Source organism: Triturus cristatus, chromosome 8 (genome assembly GCF_964204655.1).
Source record: "Triturus cristatus chromosome 8, aTriCri1.1, whole genome shotgun sequence".
Classification (NCBI taxonomy): Eukaryota; Metazoa; Chordata; class Amphibia; order Caudata; family Salamandridae; genus Triturus; species Triturus cristatus.
In genome coordinates this window covers 1,255,522,729-1,255,546,719 of record NC_140591.1, presented here as the reverse complement: position 1 = coordinate 1,255,546,719, position 23,991 = coordinate 1,255,522,729, and the positions used below count along the sequence as shown (strand labels likewise).

Genomic DNA, 23,991 nt, shown 5'->3' with positions numbered 1-23,991 from the left:
TGGGCTCTAATTTTTTTTAATACTTTTGGGGGTATAGATTTGTGTATAGGAGACTCACACATTAATATATTAGCAACAACTGTAAGAAGCGCAAATCTGCCAAAGAAGTTGACAGGGTAGTAAAATGTGATCCTAAGAAATAATAAATGGAAATTAATTAAACGCTAACTGTCTCCTCTAGCCTCATATCAAGGGAATAAGAACTGAAGTTGTTTGCAAATGAGCATTTTTCACTTTATTGAAATTATTTAATCTATTTAAACGATTAGAACTCAATGTGATTAATATTCCAGCTTCGTAGGTTATGCTAATGGAACATATTACGCAGTCTCTTATGGGAATCGAAAGGCAAGCCACGGCAAGACGATTTCTGCAAAGCAACTTCTTAGTTTACTAACTCGTAATGATGGTTTTGGGATGTATTATGTTATTTTAAAGGGCTTTTATGTAGATTCAGTATGCAAAGCAAAACACATTTTAAATTATCAAAAAATGTACGTTTATAATTAATGAGCATCTTGAATCAGAAGGATGGTAACAGGGTGGATGTATCAAAGGACAAGTCTTGCAACTATGTGCAAAAGTACATGAGTTATAGAGTTGCACCTTTAATTACAACACAGGAGAAGGTAAAGCGATTACTTCTGAACTCTGCTCTGCGAGCTAGAATTACCAAACATCATGCATGATAAGTAAACTTTAGATAAGTGCCCAACCTACTAATTAGCATGTGCAAAATAAGTCTGCTGCCCCAGTTTTAATTTCAGTAAGTCAAACCTGCTGACATTCAATGGGGCAAAGAGCCAGGACATGTGGATTTTGAAGAGCACCAAATCCACGTTATTCCTCATTTCAAATGCTGTAATTAGAGATAATTATAACCCCTAGAAAATGCGGATCCCCGGGATATCTGAATTTATTGAGTGCAATAATTATATAAGTTTTCTCAGCACTCATAATGCTGACCTTAGTGATTTAGGATTCAATTAATTACAATTTATGTGGTGGTAGTGCAGGTTTTGACAGGAAAACTTTAGAATAGTGGATGTTTAGGAAGTGTGCTTTAGTAAATATTAGGCCTGGGCGGAGTTCTGGTGAAGTGACCAAAAAACTGCGCAGTGCGGAGTTCCGCAAGCGGCAGATTGTGTTAGGTCACTCCGTTTGTGCTGATTTGTAACACCGGGGGTTTGTCCCGTGCTCGAAAATCAGTGCGAACAGCATCATGCGTAGCGCAAAAGGATGCTGCTTTTGTCTGCCGCTCGAGTAGATGTTCTAATCAAGCAGCAGCTTCTCGACGTGAATGGAAGGTTTCTCAACACGAGCTGTAGTGGCCATACGGGACCGCCCGCATTGAGAAATCTTTCCAGGAGGTGGATGGAGTAAGATTCTCCTCGGTCGCGCTCTCCATTTTAACATTGGCGAGCATGAGCGAGGAAAAAGGTCTGCTCCTCGACTGTGCATTACGGGTGATAATAACTCTGCAAACTCCGCGAGTGGAGCGGAATCTCACACCCAGGTCCAGCCGCGGCCCGTGGAGGGAGTTCCGTGGGGTGGAAAGGCGGTGCGGGGGAGGGGCAGGGTGGGGGTTATTAAAAACCGGAATATGGATAATTGGAGGTAAGTAAACAATTAAATAAACAAAACGAATTTCGTTGCGTGCCCTGCATCGCAAAATGCGATGCAGGGCACGCAACGAAATTCGTTTTATTTATTTAATTGTTTAATTACCTTCAATTCTCCATATTCTGGTTTTTAGTACCCCCCACCCTGCCCCTCCCCCGCCCCGCCTTTCCACCCCACGGAACTCCCTCCACGGGCCGCGGCTGCCCAGGTCTATTTCTTTATTTAGAAAGTGACAACTACCAAAGCTAATTTGCTTCTTGGTCATAGAGAAATGTTGAGGCTTTACATGGTTGCATAGGAGTTTGTTAATGCAGCTCAACATATATATATTACACATGATTATATATGGGGTAAACTACTTCCTGCTGTTAATTATAGGGATGTTGAAAATTGAATTGGTTCCTTTATAAGGTAATGAATTTTCAAGGTGACCTGCAATATATTTATAATGTATAGCAGGAGTTTATTGTATTTCTTATAATACATGGTCATACCAGCACCATTTCCTTGAAACCACTTACATCCTTGGTGTCTTGATCTTTCATATGAAAAAGGTTTTATGGTTGCAGACATGAATTATAAAAGTGGGATCTAGTGTAAAATTGACCATATCGAAAAAAGTTTCTATTTGTTGCAAAAAAAGATATCAGAATCACTTTAATGCAAGTTGGATTTAAAAACTGCTGAAGCTCAGAATGTGTAGAAATGAGTAGGCGCTCCCCGTGCCTGTGGGGGTCACTCTTAGTCGCGCCACGGAGCCAAGCCTTCTCTGGGGGCTGGTTGAGGAGGGGAATCACTGGTGACATCTCCAGTAAAAGAAACTGAAACTTAGGATTAAGTTATTTAAGGCGGCGTCCCAGGGGTCTCGTCCTCGTTGTCTTCTTGGACCCCAGTGAAGCCGCAGGAGCATCGCAAATGAGGCGAGGCAGAGTGTGGCATGGTGGGTTCAAAGAGGCTGTGGCTTAGCGCTAGGTCAGGGTTGTTGAGTTAATCATCTCTTAGGGCTCATAATCAAAGTTCACGGGTTTGGTTTCCTTTATGGACCAATGTGAATTTTCTGCTGTTAATTTCACTTGCTTTTAGGGGGGCAGACCTGGTTTTGGCCACGCACCAGCTTCGATAGATTTGATGCATTGTGCTGTGAAGATATCGGTGTCGCCATGACCGGGACCTTGGCGGGAAGCAGTGTGGTTTTGTGGGTTGCGGCGATGTGCACAGGGTATCGCCTTCAGCCCAGGCGGGGGTTTGTGCCTCAGCCTGCGCGCGTTCGGGAAGATGCGCATTTGGGTAAAGTCACTAGCATTCGTAGGGATTTGATAGCTGGTGACGCGGTGGGGGGCAAAATGCATTTCAGGGCGTGCCCGTGTGTGGTTGGGGCGTGCATTTGGAGGTTGCTGGGAGGTGCCGCGAGGTGCAGAGGGCGTGCCTGCGATGTGCGGAGGGCATGCCTCATGAAACAGTTTTAAGGTGCATGTGTGCTACTTAGCTTTTATAAGCCATACATTATTTTCAAATAGGTTTATTTTGATTTTCAAATCCTGTAAACATACAATCGCCTTCCGAGTTGTGTGGGCTACCCGGTTAGTACGAGTGATAGTGGTACAGTGGTTTTAGATACAGTACAGTTTGCTAACATGAATGACACTGCAGCATTGCTGAGAAGGCTTGGTGGCATCGTATCCATTGCAAGTGACTCCATTGTGGTCTAGCCACTGCCCCCGTCTTTTGCAGAGTTCACATGGGCACCCGCTGCTTTTGTTAGTTGCTCTTTCTTCTTTCCTCAAGGTGGACAATGTAATGCAGTTTGCCGGGGGATAATCTCTAGAGTTGTGAATGTTTGCGTTGGTGAGCGGAGCTCAGGGGACACTCCCCTTCGTTGATGTGCGGTAGATAATCTGAAGGATGGTAACCTTCGAGGGGAGGGCAGTTGTATTGGGGAGTGTGTATAAGGAGCGTGCCCAGGCGCACAGCGAATGTTTGTTGGTGCAGTTCATAGGTGCGGCACGGATGGGGCAGAGGTCCATTTCAGGTGAAAGGATGGACTCCTTTTGGCGATACGTATTCTGTGGGCAGGTGGGATGTTGCGCAAATTTTGCAGAAGTATTTCTAGTCTAGGGGGCAGATTTATGAGCCCCTTGCGCCACTTTTGCGTCACTTTTAACATGGGAAAAGTGACGCAAAAGTGGCGCAAGGGGCTCATAAATCTGCCCCTAGGTGTTTAACATAATGTCTTTTGTTTCTGGCTAGTAGGCTCGAGGCACGTGTAAAATACGGAAAGCCTGCGTCCGCGTCCCAGGAGGGTTTCCACGCCCTGAGCGAGCTTTAGAAGGCAGCAAAGCGGCATGGCATGGAGGAAGCGCTGCAGAAATTGGCAGGCGAGCCGGAGATACAGCCATACGTGGGGACTCCAAAGCGGCAGCGGAAGGTCCTGGTACGTTATAGGGAGGGGCAACAGGACAAGCCCTGCGCGCAGCCTGAATCAGTAGCCACAGTAGGGGGTGAGTCAATTGCTCAGGGCATGGCTGCTTGCAGCTCGGACCTGGCAGGGCAGGGGCCAGTGCTTAACATGAGTGTGGGTGCAGTGGGGCAGAGCATAATGGCGATCTCAACAACAGCGGCATCTGTGGGTTCACCGCAGGTAGGGGGAGTACCAGTAGTAACACAAGTGGCAGAGAGTGCTGTGGCCCACCAGCTCTCAGTAATGATGAGGGGAGCGCCGGTGCTGACTCCTCACGGGCCAGGCATATTAACAGGAGCACAAGGGGGGTTGCAAGCGGCAGGGAGCGCGGCCACCTACCAATCTTCGGTACTGATGGGGGGCCCCCTGTGTCATCTCCACCTGGACAAGTTTCGGTGAAGGGAGCACAAGGGGGGGGGGTGGCAGCGCAGGTGTGGGCACAACCTGCATGGGACGTCAACGAAGGTGGGGTTGGGTGTGGCCCAGCCTTCTCCCACACTGGCGATGGTGGGGCCGAGTGTAGTCCAATCGTCTCCCGTAGTGACCCCATTGATATTTGGGTTTACCTACCTGGTGCTGGCCCCTCCTTCAGCAATTTCATGGCATGTTCCAGCTGAGACCCGAGTCTGGATTCACAAGGGGGAATTTGTGAACGTCTTTGACTTGATCAATGCGGGGGTGGTCTCAAGTTGGCCGAGAGTTGGAAAGGAGAACGAGTTAAAGCCAAAGACGGTGTGGGTAGAGTGGTCCTCGCGGAACTGGGTGACAGGAGTTTCCATTTATGCAGCGATTCTGAGAAAACACCATAGTTAGCCCCACAATTATTTGGGTACATGTCCCTCATACATGGGGCGGCATCTGAGTTCCAAGGGGCAGCCTGGATGCCGTACGACATTAGGTTTAGGCAGATGAAAGCGGTTAGGCCAGAAATAGCATGGGACCAGAGGGAGATCAATATTTGGCATGCAGAGTTCAATATGTCTCACGCAATGGGGAGGACGGCTCAGTCCTTTCGATTCGACAGAAGTTTGTGAGACAAAAAACTGGCTGCTGGCACTACAACAATAAGGAATGTAGCAAAGGGGCAGCATGTAGGTTTAAACACATCTGCTCTTTCTGCGGGGGCAAGGACACCCAGAGTTTAAGTGTTTTAAAAGCTTGGCAAGCAGAGAGAGCAACCACGTTGTTTATTCTCTCCCTCTCTGTTTGTGATAAAAGAGCTCAGAGGGGCCTCCATAGCCCTGAGAGGTTTCTAAAAAACACCTCCCTAGAAGAGGTGTGGCACACCTGACATAGTTTGGATCAGGTCATCCGACAAGTCTGGGGTATTTTGACCCCACAGACTTGCAATCATCCCGCCAAGATGGCCGAGGGATTAGCATATGACGAAGATGAAATATCATCCATTTTAGCAATGCCACCACTGATCTCCGACACTACTCTCACACACGTTAACCAAAACAATGGCGATTGGGACTCTCTAACAGAATTGAAAAGGACCCAACTCAAAACTTTACTTCACGGAGCCATCATGACTGAATACTTGAGGGGTAATATAGCACCCAACGGTTTGATTGTGGCAAACTCCCCACGAATTTTCCTGAATGACCCCGAATTTAGACGCAGCTGGTCCTTGATCGCATGGAAATGCAGCAGAGACTGGCTGGTCTTAATTATTAAGACTGCTAAAAGACTCTCAGATGCCCTCCTTATTGAAATAAAAACACTGGAAAATGGTTTGAAAACTCAAATCACAATTGCACAATTCAAAAAGAAACTGGACGAAAACAATAAAATAATTAATGAGTACAAAGAATATCTTACCCAAGCAAAAATTACAAAATTTCAGAAAGACCTGAAAAAATTTAAATTTGAGAGTGTTTTTCCATACTCGAGAGAGGATTATACCCCAACAGATAAAGACAACTCAGACTTCTCAGACACAGGAAGCACAGGCTCTGGCAACTATTCCAGCGATACATCATCTGAAGGCCGAAAAAGCACCAATAGACGCAGAGGCAACAACCCAAGAAGAAATAGAGGCCCATACATGCAAGGAGGAATACAACAACAACCACCCTTTGGATGGAACCCCTTCATGCAAGCGCCCTTCCAACCACCACAGTTTGGATACCAGTGGCAACCCTATCAACAACCTTTTTTAGGGCGAGGCCGAAGACGAGGAGGAGGCAACCGGAGAGGGCAACGGGTTCAATGGGATACCAACAGAGAAGACCTGACAGCACAGGACCAGGGACCCAGCACGAGCAAGAACGCACGGGAATACTGAACCTGAGCAAGAGAATCCTCTCCCAACAACAAGAAAATGTCCTAAAAAAAGGACTAGGCTTTGTCCCGACGAATCGGTCAAATTTCTTTGATCTAAGAATTGAACTTGCCGAATTTTTTCGCAGACTCCGTCTGTCGGTGTTCTTTGCAGAAACAGAGGGACCAGAGGAACTGAGTGAATTGACAGATAAAAATACAGGCCTACGAAAAAAATCGAAATTCATCCCCCCGAACCACACTATGCCACCGGCATTACTAGCCTTTGAGAAGGCAGTAACATTGGATATCGATGAATTGAAGGATAATACCAACCAAAGATTCAACAACTTCACATTGATTGAACGGCAGACACTGGCAGAATTTGACAAGATGCAGGATGTCATAATTAAACCAGCAGATAAAGGAGGAGCAACGGTGATACTACCCATTGAGATGTACAGAAATGAGTGTATGAGACTACTCAATGATCAACGGAATTATGCACGATTACAGAGAGATCCAACTGTGAGTCTGAAACGAGAAATACAAGAGATGGTCTCGGAAGCAGCACAAGAGGGGTGGATTACCAAGGCAGAAGAATTTTTTTTACAAGAACTTGACCCAAAAACTCCATACTTTTACATCCTCCCGAAAGTGCACAAAAACGTACATCCACCACCAGGCAGACCGATTGTGTCAGGCATTGGTTCGGCTCTCGAACCACTGTCAAGATTTGCCGACCATTTCTTGCGACCAATGGTGCAGAGAATGCCCTCGTACCTTAAAGACACACAAGACATCTTATTGAAACTTCAAACTTTGAGCTTCAGTCCTACCACCGACTACCTAATGACATTAGACGTGGAAGCATTGTATACCAGTATTCCACAAGAGGCCTCACTTAGGGTGATAGAAAATCTGCTGGGTCTGGAAAACTGGTCATCAATAACACCTATAAAATTTGTGGTTCAATGTGCACGATTAGCCCTAACAAGAAATTACTTTGAATTTGAAGGGGAGTATTTTCTACAAACCCATGGCACTTCAATGGGGATGACCTGCGCCCCCAGTGTAGCATGCCTGTACGTGCATGACTTCGAAACACGTTTCATCTATAGTGACTCCAACCCGTACCAATCCAACTTGGGAGTATGGAGAAGATTCATAGATGATATCTTTATAGTCTGGAAAGGAGATGCCGAAAAAGCAAAAGAATTTCTGACATGGCTAAACAACAGGGATGAATTCTTGAAGTTTACAATGACTCTAACAAAAGATTCCATCACATTTTTGGATTTGAAAATCTGGCCAGCGGAGGGGACACTAAAAACGGAAGTGTTCTACAAACCTACAGATGCCAACAACCTCCTCAGATATGACAGCTTCCACCCGAAAGCGCTGCGAGACAACTTGCCAGTAGGCCAATTCCTACGACTAAGGAGAAATTGTACGGAAAAAGCAAATTATGAAATTCACGCCAAAAAATTAACACAGAAATTGCAGACAAAGTGCTACCCTACAAAACTGATTAAACAAGCATATAAAAGGGCAAAAAACTGCAACAGAGAAGGGCTTTTGGAACCAAAAAGGAAACTGGATGACAAAAAACTGGTATGCGTAACCACATTCGGAACAGATTCCAACAGTGTAAAGAACATAGTTCTACGACATTGGAGAACACTGAACTCTGGGGGTCTTAAACTAGAGAAACCACTATTTGCATTTAAGAGAGGTAAATCCATCAAAGACTCTGTTGTACATACCAGACCAAAAAAGAAACAAGGCAGAACAGGCCAACAGAGCACACTCTGGAATCTACCAGAGGTAACCGGACACTACCCGTGCGGATCATGTAGTGTATGCAAATTAACAACACAGAGCAAAACAATCGACGTGGGCCTTAAAACACCATGGGAACAAAGGTCCTTCAGCAATTGCAACAGCCACAATGTGGTTTACCTAATGACGTGCATCTGCAATAAAATATACATCGGGATGACCACACGTAAGGTCAAGATCAGGATCAATGAGCACCGCAGTACATTTAGGTGCGGTAAAACCATCACAAAAATGATGAGACATTTTCAAACGCAGAAACACAGTGAAGATGACTTTACTTGGACTGTAATTGAGAGACTACCAGACAGCTGCAACGAAAAACAATTGCTAAAACTAGAGCAAAGGTGGATCTATCGCTTGTCAAGCACAACATCAGGACTGAACGAGGAAATTCCATGGTGCTCTATGACGTAGCTTTGCCACATAGCCTACATATCTCTGAATATGGCAATCAAAAGTAGATCTATTGCCCGTTTAAAACAACAACAGGAAATAAGAAGAAAATTCCGCGGGATGGTTTAATTTAGATTGGGCCACAAAGTATACATATCCCTAAAACATGGTAAACAGGAGCAAAAGACCAGAGGCATAGTCCTGGAAAGACAACAAAACCTCCGACATATATAACAACAAAAGATTGGGGTGTAACATTAGTCCTCGATATATATAATTTAGGAACACAAGGGGATAACACCATGAAAGTCGGAATTAGGTAACAAACGTGCAGTCAACTAGATTAATCCACTGATTAGAATGACCTGCCGTTAGCAGATATACGAAACTCAAGTGGGGCTGCCTACATCATACCCACTAACACTGGTCGTGAGGTGAGACACGCTATTTCCGCAAAGATAATGGCGAAATAGCAACTCTACACACTTCAAGCGATTATCATTAAAATAACTACACGAGGGATCAACGAAATACTCCTCAAAATTGTAACTAACAAATCCTTCGCTGTGAGGGGGATCGAACACGGCGCACCAGACATAAATAAACTACATTTCCCACAAGTCTTGTAGTTCAGCCTCGTAAAAGTGTGAACAGCTGTGATTACGTTGCGTGACGTTAGAGAATTGGGTCAGAACCGCCCTCCAATCAGGCTCGTGCACCTCCGGTTAAAAGCCGACACCGCCGTACTCACATCCCCGACGGCAGACGGTGTGGTTGACTAGGTGCAACGGCGGTGCAGGGTCCTTGATGAAGTAAGTGACAGCGAGGGTACACTTTGTTATTCAGACGCCTGTTATCGCGTATGATTTGTGTTGATAGCAGAGACGCATGTAGAGCTTACCAATGGTTCCAAATTGTTCTGTTTAAATAATTTCAAAAAAAGACTAGCTATAACAAAAGGGACAGCAAACAAAACATATACAAATAGGGGGAAAGTTCACCCTGCAACACAGGATTTGAAGAACTAAGCAGGAATACTGGCACGGAAGCGAAATAAGAATAAATACGTCCCTGAATATATTTCCCTAAACCGTAAAAAGATAGTAACGCGGTAATAAGGTTCCGTGAACTAGAATCTTGTAGAGAACGAGATGTTTATCATTAGATCGGTTTTGAACGTGCTAATAGTTGCCTTTATTTATCTCTGATGCAGTGTTTGACTACAGGACTGCACCTAACACACGAGATCTGCATGATGCCAGTAGGCACAGGGCAGTAGGTGAGCGCCGGAAGTTCTTAATAATCGACTGGATGAAAGAGATATACATGATCACTATGCATGGTGATATATTTAAGAAATGAATAAACAACACAACAAGGGAATGGGTGCCTGAATAGAGAGCTATAGGATTGATGACTAGAAAATACATTATAGCCACAATCCTTTTCACTCATAGTCAATCACAAGCAGTATGATGATCACGTTGTGTGGTGTATAGATGTGGATGTGATGTGGCGGTGAGCAAACTGGAATGATTAATGTATTACACTAAGCCCTAACATAGAGAGCACATAGTCAGGTGGTACACCATCACTACAACTAAGAACCAACGACTACGAGCACAAGACGGGCTGTAGATAGATTCATGTTGTTGTGTCGTCAAAGAAACACATGTTAACTTTGTGTCCCATGTCCAATAGAAAAATTCTACTGAAGTCGGAAGGCACATACGGACAGGTGAGTGCATTAGGCCTCACGTACGAATGAGTTGCATGTAAGCACATGTACAGCTTAATCGCAGGGACCTTATAGCATAAGGAAAAGAAAGATATCGCCCTGACGAAGGCCCCAAGACCCGATTGGGCTACAAGACGGGCCGAAACATGTTCACTCATAGGTATTTTTAATCTGATCTGGTTCCCTGCCTAACCAGTGGTCCATTTATCTAGGAACTCCCAGTATATCTTTGGTTGAGTCCGCCCAGAGAGTACCATCTTCTCTGGGTGTGGAGTAATTGCCTATGATGAAGCATGTCACTATTACGTGAGTGAGGCTTTTACTTCAATATCTTTGATATTCCACCTGTCAAGTAGATAGTTGAACAACATCTTTCCACTACTCTGAATCTGGTATTTCGCCAATTCAATAGTGGTTGCTTTTTGTGAAAAAAAGCAGAGAGAGCAAACAACCCCTAAGAGTTGACTGCCCAACTAATAGTGCAAGGCTCCCTTCCCCAATTCGCCTGCATGTTCTCATGCATCTATTCAGCAAATATACAAACAACAAGGATGCACACAGGCTGTACTACGGTTTCAGGGACGGGTTCCGCATTCCTTCCCACGCACCCCCCACATCAGTCCCTCCAAAGAGCCAACTATCAGTTTTGCAGCAGCATGAGTTGGTCCGGGACAAGATTATGAGGGAGGTGCATGTGGGGAGAGAGGCGGGTCCTTTTAGTTCTCCACCGTGTACATCCTTGGTATGTCCGCCACTGGGCTTGGTTCCAAAGAAGGAGCCAGGTAAATTCTGTTTGATTCACAACGTCTCTTACCCAACTGGGCTATCTGTTAATGATGGGTTCGACCTGACACTATGCGCAGTACGATACACCACCTTTGAGGATGCTATTGCAAAACTACAGAGATTAGGCAGGGGGGCCCTCGTGGCAAAGTTGGACATACAGGCGGCCTTCCGCCTTTTACCTGTCCACCCAGAGGATACGCGCTTACTAGATTTCACTTTTGAGGGTCAGTACTTCCTTGACTTATGCATGCCCAAGGGGTGTTCCATAGTGTGTTCTGTGTTTGAGACATTCAGCACATTTCTTGAGTGGACAGTGAGGGACTTGGTGTCATCGGACAATGTGGCGTATTACCTAGACGACTTCCTGTTCATGGGTCCCCCGGTGACCGGGCATGTGGGAGGGCCCTGCAGGGTTTCCGACAGCTTGCTCAGGCATTGGGGGTTCCGTTGGCTGAAGATAAGACGGATGGTCCCACCACCTGTTTGTGTTTCCTTGGTATTGAGATGGACTCTGTGGGTGGGGAGTGTAGGTTGCTGCAGGAGAAGGTGAGGGCATTCAGGGATGTGGTCCCCACCTGCATAGCGGCCAGGAAGGTTACGCTACATCAGCTGCAAGTCTTGGTGGGGCAATTGAACTTCACCTTGAGAGTGATTCCCATGGGGAGAGTTTTTTCAAAGAACATAGCACGAGCAATGACCGGCCTGCAGGCAAAGCACCACCACACCAGATTGTCTGCAGAGGTCAGAGAGGACTTGGAGACATGGAGGGGGTTCTTAGATAATTTCAATGGAACGCTATTGAGGCAGCAACCAGCCAGGAGCAGCAGAGGGATAGCCCTCTACACAGACGCGGCGGGTAGCACTGGTTTTGGGGCAGTGGTGATCTCTAGGTGGTGCATGCAGCATTGGCCAGGGGAGTGGATTGCATCTGGGCTCACACGCAACATTACCTTTCTAGAATTGTTTCCCATCACCGTTGCCCTACACATTTGGGGGGGCATCAATGGTGAACACCAGAATAATTTTTTGGTCAGACAGTATTTCTGCGGTTATGGCCATCAATAATCAGAGCGCGAAATGCCTTTGGGTGCTGCGGTTGTTGAAGTATTTTATTTGCCTATGTCTTTTGCATAACGTACATTTTTCAGCCAAACATATACCGGGTGTGGATAATGCAGTGGCTGACGCTTTTTCTCGATCTAAGTTGGCAGAGTTCAGGGTACGGTGGCCGCAGGCGGATGAAGTGATGGTGGAGTTCCCAGAGGAGTTGTGGAGGTTTGGTGCCCCATTGCCACAGACCTAATTGTAGCAGCGCTGGCACCCAAGACAAAACATATGAACGAGAAAGCTTGAGGGGTGTACAACGCAACGTTCAGATTAGGTGCTGACACAGACAGGTTCAGCCCAGAGGGAGTGCTGGGTTTCCTGGTGAGGCAGAAGGATGGGGGGAAATCGCTGTTGCTAGTGCGCTGGCAACTGTCTGCCATTGCATTCTTTGCCAGGTTACAAGGAGTCAGGGATCCTACCAAGGACTTTAGGGTACAAAAGGCCATCAGGGGTTGGCAACGCATGGTACCAGGTGTACAAGACAATAGGTGACCTATAAATATGGACAGGCTGGGGAGGTTTTTTGGGGCCTTACAGCAGGTGTGTCAGTCCCAGTATGAGATAGAGCTATTCAGCCTTGCTTACGTGCTGGTCTTTTTTGGGGCCTTGCGCCACTCTGAGCTGGTAGCATTGTCAAAAAAGGGTGAAGGGGGGCTAGGCATGGCAGATGTCCACTTGGAGGTAGGGGCGATTCATCTCAGGATCTGTAGGTCTAAAACAGATCCGCGAGGGAAAGGCACATGGGTGAAATTGCACGCGGCGCATGACACCACGTTCTGTCCAGTGGCATTGGCAAGGGATTACCTCAGGGGCAGGGCCGGACTGGCCGTAGCGGGCACCGGGCAATCCCCCGGTGCGCCACACAGGTGGGGGCCGGTTTTGGGACCCTGGGGGACGTTTTTGTTACAGGGCCGTTCTTGCAGCGAAGCTGCAAAATCGGCCCTGTAACAAAATCGGCCGGAAACCGGCCCTGGCACAGAGCTCGGCGGCACCCAAAGGGTTCGGCCGAGCACTTTGCCAGGGCCGGTTGTGGTTCCCTGTCCGGCCCTGCTCAGGGGATGCCCCGTGGTGGCTTCAACCAGGCTTCTAGTACACCAGGATGGGGCACCATTGATGCAATACCAGTTCACTCAAGTGTGTAGGCGGGCGTTGGCCTTCCTGGGCGAGGATGCAACACAGTTTAGTTCCCATTCCTTTCGCATAGGGGCAGCTACCACAGCAGTGGCGATGGGCCTGCCAGCAGAAGCAATTAAAAGGGTGGGTCAATGGCGGTCACCAGTCTTGGTCATAACAGCAATTCTTTCTCTCTTTCAGTTGATGCCCTCAGCCCAGTTCACGTATGTTGGTGTGGGCATCAGCCGTGGTCGGTAGTGGGAGTAGCTTCCAGAAGTTGACGTGGGGAGGGGGAGGGTCAGAGTGGGGGGTAGTAAACTAAGGATTACGGAGTTTTACAGGTAAGTAAACATATAAATTAATAAAACTAATTTCGTTGCGCACACTGCATCCCCGCATGCGATGCAGTACAAGCAACGAAATTCGTTTTTATTAATCTATATGTTTACTTACCTGTAGACCTCCGTAATCCATAGTTTACTACCCACCACCCTGCCCCTCCCCTTCCCCACATCACCGCCCGGCAGCTACTCCCACTACCGACCGCGGATGGTGGGCATTCCTTGATTCGCATAGCGGAGCTCATTTTAGTCATTCACGCAGGCGAGAATGATATGGTGCCACTGGACAGGCAAGGGATGAGAGAGGCCTTCTTTGCAGCAATGTCTAGGATTAGACAATACTTACCGACAGCATCAATATTGTGGTCGGAGGTAATACCCCGTGCGGTATGGGCCGGGGGGGCTCCAGTAAAGGCCATGAACCAATCTGTTAAGAAGCTGAACCATTCGATCAAAAGTATATTAGCTGGTTCCACCATGGGTACAATTTGGCATGACTTGCTGCACCCTTGGAATAGGGAGTTGTTCCATCAGGATGGGGTGCATCTGTTGGCAAAAGGAACAGCAAAACTAATCCAGACTATACTAGGGGCTATTGTGGAGCACAGTCAGCGCCAGGGGGAGAGGGCGAGTGCACCAGGGAGCTTCTCACCCTGTAGCCGAGCGCAGACAGATAACAGAAAAGGGGCATGCACTGCAAGGGAGGTTCAGCGACTGGATAGACCCCAGGAGGGGGTAGGATGGAAGTGTGCAGAGGGTAGGCGGGGAGGGGACTGACCTGCTGGTGGTCCTGGAATCTACTTTCCTAACCCGCAATGTATGGACTGAGTACAATCTTGGGGAGGCTGTCTGTGTTCAGGTACCCCGGTGGGCTATGCGGTGCCCTAGATTTCAAGTAATGCAACTGTTGCTGTAGAGCGTTGGGGCCTGCTGGCACAATGTGCACAGCTCAGTGGGTCGGCAGAGTCGGCCAAATTCAAGTTCAAGTGTACGGCCAAGCTGAAGTTCAAGTGTAATGTCGTGCATAATTTCCTTACTGCCTTTGACATGTGAATGTCGCTAAAGTCTGATGCTGTGAATAATGATATATATTCAAGTAGAATACTTTTATTCTCGTAGTGGTTTGTGGTGAATTATCTGATTTGATGTGAATAAAAAGTCTACACCTTGGACAACATAACCTGATTCCGAAAGTTTTTTGGCCCAGCGGGGGCGGAAAGGTGTCAGAAGTGGGGGAGGAGTGAGTGTTACGTTGAGCGCGTACTAAAGGTAGATAACATTTTCCTTGTAATGACCTTTACTGTGTAAACAATAAATATGCTGCCATACATATATCTTCCTCCTACTAATCATTGTGTGTTTTAGCAAACAGATCATAAGAATGAAATTCCAGTTTTTGTTGCATTGTTTAAACTGTAGCTCTAATTATGTTTTGTGACCTGCCTTTTACTCTGACTGCGTGCTCTGGCAGAAGACATTATGATGTAAGAAGTCAACTGCAATAAATTATTACAGCTGACCAGCTACATCATTTCTTTGCTACAGGTGACCAGAGATGTCAGAAGTTGCCAGTAATAAGGACATTAGAGACTAGCTTTTATACGGGATTACAAGGTCCCATGTATTATATAGACTAACCATTACATTATATACAGTACACATCATAGGTCAGATATACGAATATGGACGCTGACCAACCATGACAGTGGATGTTACAGTAAGAGCATCTTGAGTGCTGGTATTTATTAAGAGTAGGGGTTTTAGTAATACTTGTGGGCAACACAAAAATGCCTAATCTCTGACCTTAGAGAATGGAGCAGTCACAGAGACTGTATACACACTACAAATATCTACTGTAGGCAGCAGAACAATCTCTCCAGGTTCATGCTAGAGAGGTATATCTCTAGCTGCAAATATTTGACAAGCTCTCTTAAAAATCGCTTGTGTTACAGAGACCTTATAGGCTCTGGCGTTGGAGCTGCCCCTTGTGTTTCTGAGCCTGAATAGACACTCAGTATTGCATTGGATAGAAGAGCTGGCCAATGTTAATCCGACCTCTCCAGCACATGCCTCAGACAACAAAATCCTAGAAAAGTTACAGCTTTTGAGCCCATGATTATCACTGTTATCAACTCTCCAGTCTGTGGGCATGTAAAGATGGGTTTTACTCTGCTCTCACAGGCCCGAGGCTGTAAGATTTCTGTGACGCGATAGACAGTTTTGCTCTCACCAATGCAGAATCTTACAACATTTTGTTTTATTCTTCCATTTTGTGGGCAAGGTCATTAAGAAGGCAGAATATAGATAAGTAGTGGGTTATTTTCAGGGCACATTTAGCGAACACTAAAGTGTTCGATGCTTACTGAATACCAGCATTCTATACTCTGAGGAATCCCTTCACATAGGGAGCACGAGAAAGCATGCTTTGTCATTTTCTAAATTCGGTAAATAGTTTTACATTGTGATTCTCCTTCACGAGGGATCCACATCTGCCTCGTGTAACCTCATGACAGGATCCTGAGGTTGGCAAATCTGGTTTTACGGATGACAATTTGGATTCTGGGAGATAAATGAGAGCATTTCCATAGTTAACTTGGCTAGTGAACATCCCTCGTGCCTCTAGATTGCATACCATCACGGTTGGAATTTGTTTTTCTTTTCCTGCACTTTTAGTGTAGAGGTCTACGGGGAGATCTGTAATGCGCATACACTTTAGAGGTCAGGCTTGGGTAATCTACTTGAAGGTGATTTCATTTTCTTCTGTGGCCATTGGCCAGTTATAAGTGTTAAGTCGCGTGCTGCTTAGTAGTTGTGTACTTTTTAATGATTCGGTCTCAGATTGTGCTGTAATATTTTTGACTGCATTACAATGATGTATTTTTTAACAATGGCATTTCTGGTGCGCGTGACACGTGTGAGTACTGTGAAGCTTTGGCTCAATTTAAATGCTGAAAAGCCTGAGAGATAAATACGGTATTTCTTTAGGGCACTCCATTGGGTATCGAGAAAGGGGTAGTTATTGAGTGCAGCTTTTGACCAGCTGAGAGCAGCATTACAGGGAAGATGAGAACCAATAAAGGAGTCTGCTATTGCCTGTGTAGCCTTTCTGATCATGCTTATGTTTATTCATTTTCTCACATGCTTCAGAGATTTTGACCAGTATTAATAAACAGCCCTATCCAATGTATATGTGGAATGTGCCATCAAAATGTGTAGACTTGCTGTGTAAGTGCTGCACCTCTGACAGATCACTCATAACATGTTTAGGTTGATATAGAAAGTTTGATATTGCGCCATAGTTGTTTTAAAAATATTTTTTATTGACCAGAGCAACAGGGACAATAATAAAGTAATCACCTTTGATCAAGACATACTATTCACGATAAAACCATACCTGACAAGCTCATAAAATACTTGATAACAATACATAGATAGACATAGGCCAATCGTTCAATTGATGTAATACAGCCGCTAAAAGATCTAGACACAAGATTAAAAACAGATTCCTACCATAAGCTGGCCAGCAGTACTCTTCCCATATGCATTTAAATTGTTATCCCCCATCTTGCAAATAATCACCTAAAATAAAATCTCCTGGCTTTCTAAAGTGCTAAAAAGCTAAAGTGCAACAATAGACCTGGCAACAATGCCGTCTTCGTTTTCAAGAGCAACTAAGTGTTTCCAAGTCACAGTAAACTTTTTAGTTGCCCCCACACGCTTTGCAAAGGCTTCTTCAAAGGTCCTAGGGGTATATTCTCAAGAACGTGTGATAACTACCGCAAGAGTAGCTTAACTCAACTCTCAACATTGCAACCTATCGCGGGAAAATTACGCCGTGTCAACCAAGTATTCACAACGCGGCGGTACCATGAGGTAGTCACTAAATAACGTATCAAATGGCCGCACAAAAATCAACGCCACGCCGCAAAAATGCGAATCACAAAAGCCAAAAAAGCTGCGATGAGGCCAATCGCAATACAAAAAGCTGTGAAAACCAGCGGCCAGCAAATCCCACGCATCTGGCGGGATAATGCACGATAATAGCAACAAAAACAACACACCAGAAAGAATCCAAAGTGCGTAGCAACATGGATGCATCCTGACCCAGCGCAGAGGCCAACGCGAACCCCACAAGTTCCACAGACCACCAGCAAGGAACAACGGGGACGGGGAAGGCCAAGGATAAGAGGGAGAGGAAGACGGGGTGCAGACCGCAGGAAAACAAGACCAGCGTCACGGAGGTGACAGAACACTACCAGCAACTGACCCACAATCAGACTATCTTGAATGCAGACGGAGTGTCGAGGAGGCCAATGGAGGAGGCCAAGAGGCGCTGGCATGACATGGAAACCTAAACCAGGCCCAAAGCCACTGCCAACAGGGAGGCAGCAACGGCGACAGGAGGTGGGAGTCCTGCGCCACAGGAGGAGCTGGAGGAAATGGAGGCCAGTCATCAGTGTGGAGACGGTGCAAGGAGGTGAGAGTACGGACACAGCTCGAAAGGACCTGACACAACAACAAAAGGGTGAGGATCCAAAAGGGACTGGGGGGACAGGGGGGATGGGCACAATAGCACATATGCGCAACAATGTGTAGCACACTTCACAACCACAAATACCCAGGGACATGTCCCCCATCCCGTGGCACACTGCAGCACACGCTGCGAGATGCATATGTACGGGTACAACCTCACATCAGTCATGTAGTCCAAATGTCCACTGTCCCAACTCAAATTGCCAGCAACGCCCAAACAGTCATGATGTACATGGTCACACAGTCAGCATGTCTACAAGAACAATGTGCAACATAAATGTCAACATGCATCTCCCCTTCACATTGCAGAGGGACAAACAACACCTCCAGCAGGTCACACCAGACAACCCATCAGTGATGCCGGAGACGACCACCACATCTTCGACACCGACGCCCTACAACAGCCCATGGACATCCCACGCAACCTACCACCAGGTCCAGGGCAGAAAAGCTACTTAGAGGAGAACCCAGCCCCTGAAACAGATCACACAGCATGAAGCACCTGCAAGCACGGCTGGCACACTACACTTCACCGACCCACACATGGCGGCACACCAATGCCAGGTGTCAGAACGACAAAAGGAGGTGGCCCAACATGTGCGGGTGTGGTCCGAACCCATGGAAGGCGAAACAGAACACATACGTGGGTGTCCATTACCCTTCAGGGACCACCTACACCCCACAGAGGAGACCCACACTGCCATAGAGACACATGTAGATGCACATTCCCAGTACAGAACCATGCCCAGGGGCACGCACATATCAGTCACACACCCACTTTTGGCTCTGCGTATGATGGCACAGTCCACTTCCCTTACGAATTGAGTGGGTGACGACAAAGCTACATGTCTAAGCCCTAACCCGCTGCCTGTGGTGACTTGTCAGCGTCCGCTGTTTTCACAGCACAATGTAATGTCGTAGGGCCCAGGGCCCTCATGCATACAACAAGACCGCAGGGACACACGCAGATATTATGTCAAACTGGCTACAGGCACGTGCGGCCAGCTCCTTTATTGGCAGGGCCACATGTAAAGTGATGCCTGTGCTGGATGTGTGTGGGGTGGGTGCAAGCCAGCCCTCGGGGAGTTGTTGGTGCTGGCAACAAATACAACAGTGAACACAATGAATCCGGAAACAGACAACACCGACATTACAGGGACAACTGCAGAGCATCATGGAGGTAGCCTGAGCAAGTCCAGAGGGCACACAATGAGCAAACAGAAGTGTCCATGAGTTGCAGTGCGCTGAGTCTGGGGCACCAGAGCTGAGCGCGCTCATGTGAAGAGAATGTCTAGGATTCTATCCCTCTGGGACCCACAGTGGGGAAGTGTTGCACCTGCATCATCTTCCTCATCATCGTCCCAGGTCTCCCAGACCTCCTGAGGTGACATTGCTGCGTGAACTCACCACAGTACATAACCAAGACAGTAATGGACGATGATTTGTGGTGCACTGAGTCAGTGGCACCTGGAGTGCTGAACAGGGGACCAGGCAGAAGATGGCATCCACGATATGTGGAAGCAACTCCGTCAGTCTGCCAGTACGACCATTTTGACACAGGCATTTTGCGGTTGGAGTCGGCCTTGGAGGTGGTTGCGTTTGCCTCCTGTGGTGATGCGATGTCTAGGCCGGTCAGGACTTGATTTGATGTGTGAGCCCTGGTGGGCCGCAGTTGAGGCCGGAGGCTGCGGCCAGCGCAGGGCCACAGACACATGGCGTTGATGACCCCAAGGCCATCGCTTCAGAGGCCATCCAATATGTCAGAAGTAGGGGTCCCGGACCTGACCAGCACAGAGTTAGTGGCCCCAGATGCACTGCGGCCGGCACAGGCACCCAGCCACGGGACGGTGACTTGCGGTGCAGTCAGATGGGCCATTCGACCTAAGTGGATCCTCATCAATCTCCGAGGTGTATGTTGCGGAGGGTTGGGTGGGACAGTGGAAGGTGTCCTTGTGGTAAATAAAATATCACGCTCTCAGACTTTTAAATATTAACAATAGGATCATGCATAAAGCAAGAGGCTGAGTCTGTGGTATCAGATTCATAAAGGGCTTTATTCCAATAACTCGAGTCAAAGGGAGAATATCTCCATCACCAAAAAGGATCTGGACGGGGCTGAAAAGTATTCTCAATATTCTCAAAACATTATTCACAGAGTACAGTATATATACATTTCTCAATTGTACGTAAGCAAGAGAGCAAGAGAGAATGAGATAAGAGCATGTGGGCGTGTAAGTAGGCGTGAAGGTGGGCGTCCATGTGGGCGTCCACTTGATGATAAGGGGTAAATTGTCATGTGTGGGTGGATACCTGGAGATGATTTCGCAATGTCAGCAGAAATACTTGGCAGAGATGCGCGCTCAGCAGCATGACGTGTAATTGACGTGCAACTAGGGGGTGAAGGGGACTTGACATTTAGCTCTACATGTGGAGACAAAAGTCTGGGGTTATGTCAACCTAATCCCAAATCATATCTAATATCCTATGTTTAAAGAACTATGTTATCCACAAGGGAAGGGCTCTCGGACAGAATCTATTCTATACTGACTGTGTGTGTGTGTACAAGCGTCTAAGTGTCTACACTGAATGCGAGGGGATGGGAATATTCCATGATGACAGGGCTATGAATTACTTGCATGAGGGCAGAGAAACCGGGCCTTTTGCTTGGTAACTGGAGGAATGTTTACTTAAGCTACTAGGCAGGAATGCATCGGCTGAGGGGGAAGCAGATAATTCGAAGGTGAAATACAGCTCTTGGCAGAGAATAGGCTGATGTCAGGCTTCGTGGGCCGCGCAGAGAATGAGACAAAGTTCATGGTCACAGATGCAAGCTCAAGCTGAAGCTGTCAGAGGCAGAGAGCAGGGAAAGGCTTTGAGGACAGAATCGGGCCTACTTGCCTGAACTGTAAAAATGGAGTAACTTAGCCATATAAAGTCGGTGGCCTTTCATACTTAGGAATCGAATATCCAGCCCATTCATGGCGGATCTGACAGAGGACATGTTAACGGTGGACGCACATGTGTTTGCGTCTTCGAAACTGGAACTGGAGGAAACATACATGTACTTGTAACATGCATATAGAACCATATAGAACCGTTGGGGTCCAAGATAGGGGACATAACTGATCAGGGAAATCCACATTTCCACATTCCCTCCTTGTCCCCTACTTGCCCGTCAAGAAACATCAATCTTCATTAATCCATCGATTTGCTCATGGAGCATCATTTCTTCTTCTTTCTTCTTCCGGGATCTTGAGCGAAAACCTTGATGTGGAATACACGATGTGGCACACAGACCACAAATCGCTGGTCCACATTGCAGGCATAGACAGCAACTGAATAGTATGAGAAGGCCAATACCTAGGAAGGATAGGACCCTCCATCCAAAGGTGGATAATACACTCCAAAACCAACCGGACCAAGTCCAGGTGCCTGGATTCTGGTGTATCTGGCTTACAATCTTATGAAGGCGAGTTATGGCTTTATATACAGATGGCGAATTTTCTGGTATGAAAAATGCAATGGCTTGATCCGATGACCCTACAAGCTCCGCCCCTATCGGCCAGGATAACGTCAAGGACAAGACTATTTTGAAGCACAACAATCCGCATAGCAGACTGCTCTTCTGTTAAATTGCCTAAGGCGGAAATAGTTTCGTTCACTACTGCTTCAAGGGTTCTGGTTAATCTACGTATCAGCTTACTATTGGTAACTGTACCTATATAGGGAAAGAAACCTTTATTGAAATCTGTGTATTTTTCCCATGCTGTTTCAGTGTAATTGACAATTGGGAGATCTCTCTGCTGTCTATTGTGTACTAAATGAGTATTTCTATGAGAATCAGGAGGAGCTAGGAAAACAGGTGGTAGGAGGAATGCTATGTAACAGGTACCATCCCAATCTAGAGGTAAGCGTATATATGCGGTCTGGCCACATATAAAGTAGGAATGACGAGAAGCTCTAAATGTAGACTTGCCTTGATCACTGAATTTTATTACAGTGGTGCATTTACTATGGCCCATGTGTATGGAGCCATTCTTTCTTATACATAATTCCTCTTTTACTGGGAATACGGACATGGCGGGCAAGATTGGTGTAGCTTCAGATTCAACGTTCAGGATCATGAGGTTAAGTGTAAAATTACCTAATCCATATACTTCATTTCTTAGATCAGTTCCTGTTCTTTTGGGAAGTCCCTCCTTGTTAGGGTAGCAGACTTTAAGCAAAAACTAAATTCAGGTTTCCCCATGCCCAGTTGTCTTGATAAACTGCGGAATTCGAATCTAGGGAATTAATCAAACTAAACCATGCTCCACAGGAGCCATTGTGTGTGAACGGATAGAGAATAAAGGGGCAAAACTCCCTTATAGTTCTGATAGGGGGGGGAGTCGGCCACAGACCCAGCAGTCTGTAGCATTGCTAGTCTGATGTGAATGGTGCAGCATCTGAATAAAGGTATTGTTGCGTAAGGCAAGTCGATATGATAGCTCATAGGATGGCAGATCACTAAATGTGTGCTTTATGGTATCATTAGTGGAGGAGTATAAGAGTGAGGCAATAGGAGGAAAAATAGCATGTAGTATTAAGCTGATACATATTATCGTGATGCTCTTAAGATATTGAAAAATTACAGTCACTATACATCTATTTGCTTCTTATCTAACTCTCTTATTTCTGCTTTATGTTATTGTCCAAGATCTTATGCGAGCCAGAATACATGTTCAACCGCTTCACCACCTAGTGGACTTAATTGATCAAACGGGTTCTGACTTTTTGAATCAAGGTTTAGCTTTGTGGAAACTTCTGGGCATTCTCCTCTAGAAAATGTTGTTCAAAATCCAAGTTCAAAGTTTTTTTTTCCTTTGTAAAAGAGTGGTGAAGGTGCACTTTGACTTTAACGGCCGTCCCCGTGGTCCAGAGCACTGACTTCGGCGCCTGTCATCCAGGAGCGATGGAGTATTCTTTGACCTGGGTGTTGTCAGGGAAGGCGGCAGCAACCTGCGAACAACAAGAGAGTAGTGCAGACATCAAGGAAGCCAGGTAATCTGTCAGCATGTTACTGTCAACATAAGTAATCTTTTAGGCATTGTAGTGCCCACATATTTTGGTGGTCTACCAAAGACCACTTCATAGGGAGATAAGCCTGTTCTAGAATGAGCTACAATTCGCATGTAAAAGAGGGCAACCGGCAGGGCTACCATCCAGTCTATACCTTTGTCTGCGCAAAATTTTAATGTCTGATTATGTCTTTCTACAAGGCCTGCTGCTTCAGGATGTCGCACACAATGGAATTTCCAGGTATACCCTAACAGAAGGGACACCTGCTTCATTAGTACCAGGACATATTTGTAACCTCTACATCTGTTTATTTGGATATAATCCATTTGGAGCACTTCAAAAGGGTGGTCAGGTGGATGGAATCCACCTTGTTCCATCGGAATGCCTTTACCTGCATTGAATTGGCAACAGATCATACATGTTCTGACCTTTTGTTTCGCTGCTGCACGCAGGTGCTTGTTGAACCATATATTCTGTAAGCTATCTATCATTGCTTTCTCTCCTAAGTGTGCAGGACTATGTGCGGTATTTATAATCACTTGTACCATGGTATCAGGAAGAAACCATGTGGATTTGCCCTTTGTCGTCCAACCTTGATCAGTCAGTACCCCTCCTTGTTCCGATCATTTCTTTAATTCGTCTACAGTAGCATGTGTCTGAATGTCTTGTACATCCCTGGAAGGATCCCTAACTGTCATGGCTTTGGACAGTGATAGTATCTGTGATTTTGTCAT

The 23,991-nt window shown here is 46.4% G+C and overlaps 1 long non-coding RNA gene across 1 annotated transcript in view; it reads left to right on the top strand.

Annotated features, from left to right (window-relative positions):
- Positions 1-2,504: 2,504 nt before the first annotated feature.
- The window catches only part of LOC146805676 (uncharacterized), a 45,137-nt gene continuing 23,650 nt past the window's right edge, over positions 2,505-23,991 (top strand). The window contains exons 1-2 of the long non-coding RNA XR_014967874.1: positions 2,505-2,563; positions 3,874-4,054. This is a non-coding gene — a long non-coding RNA (uncharacterized LOC146805676). The remainder of the gene's footprint in view (positions 2,564-3,873; positions 4,055-23,991) is intronic.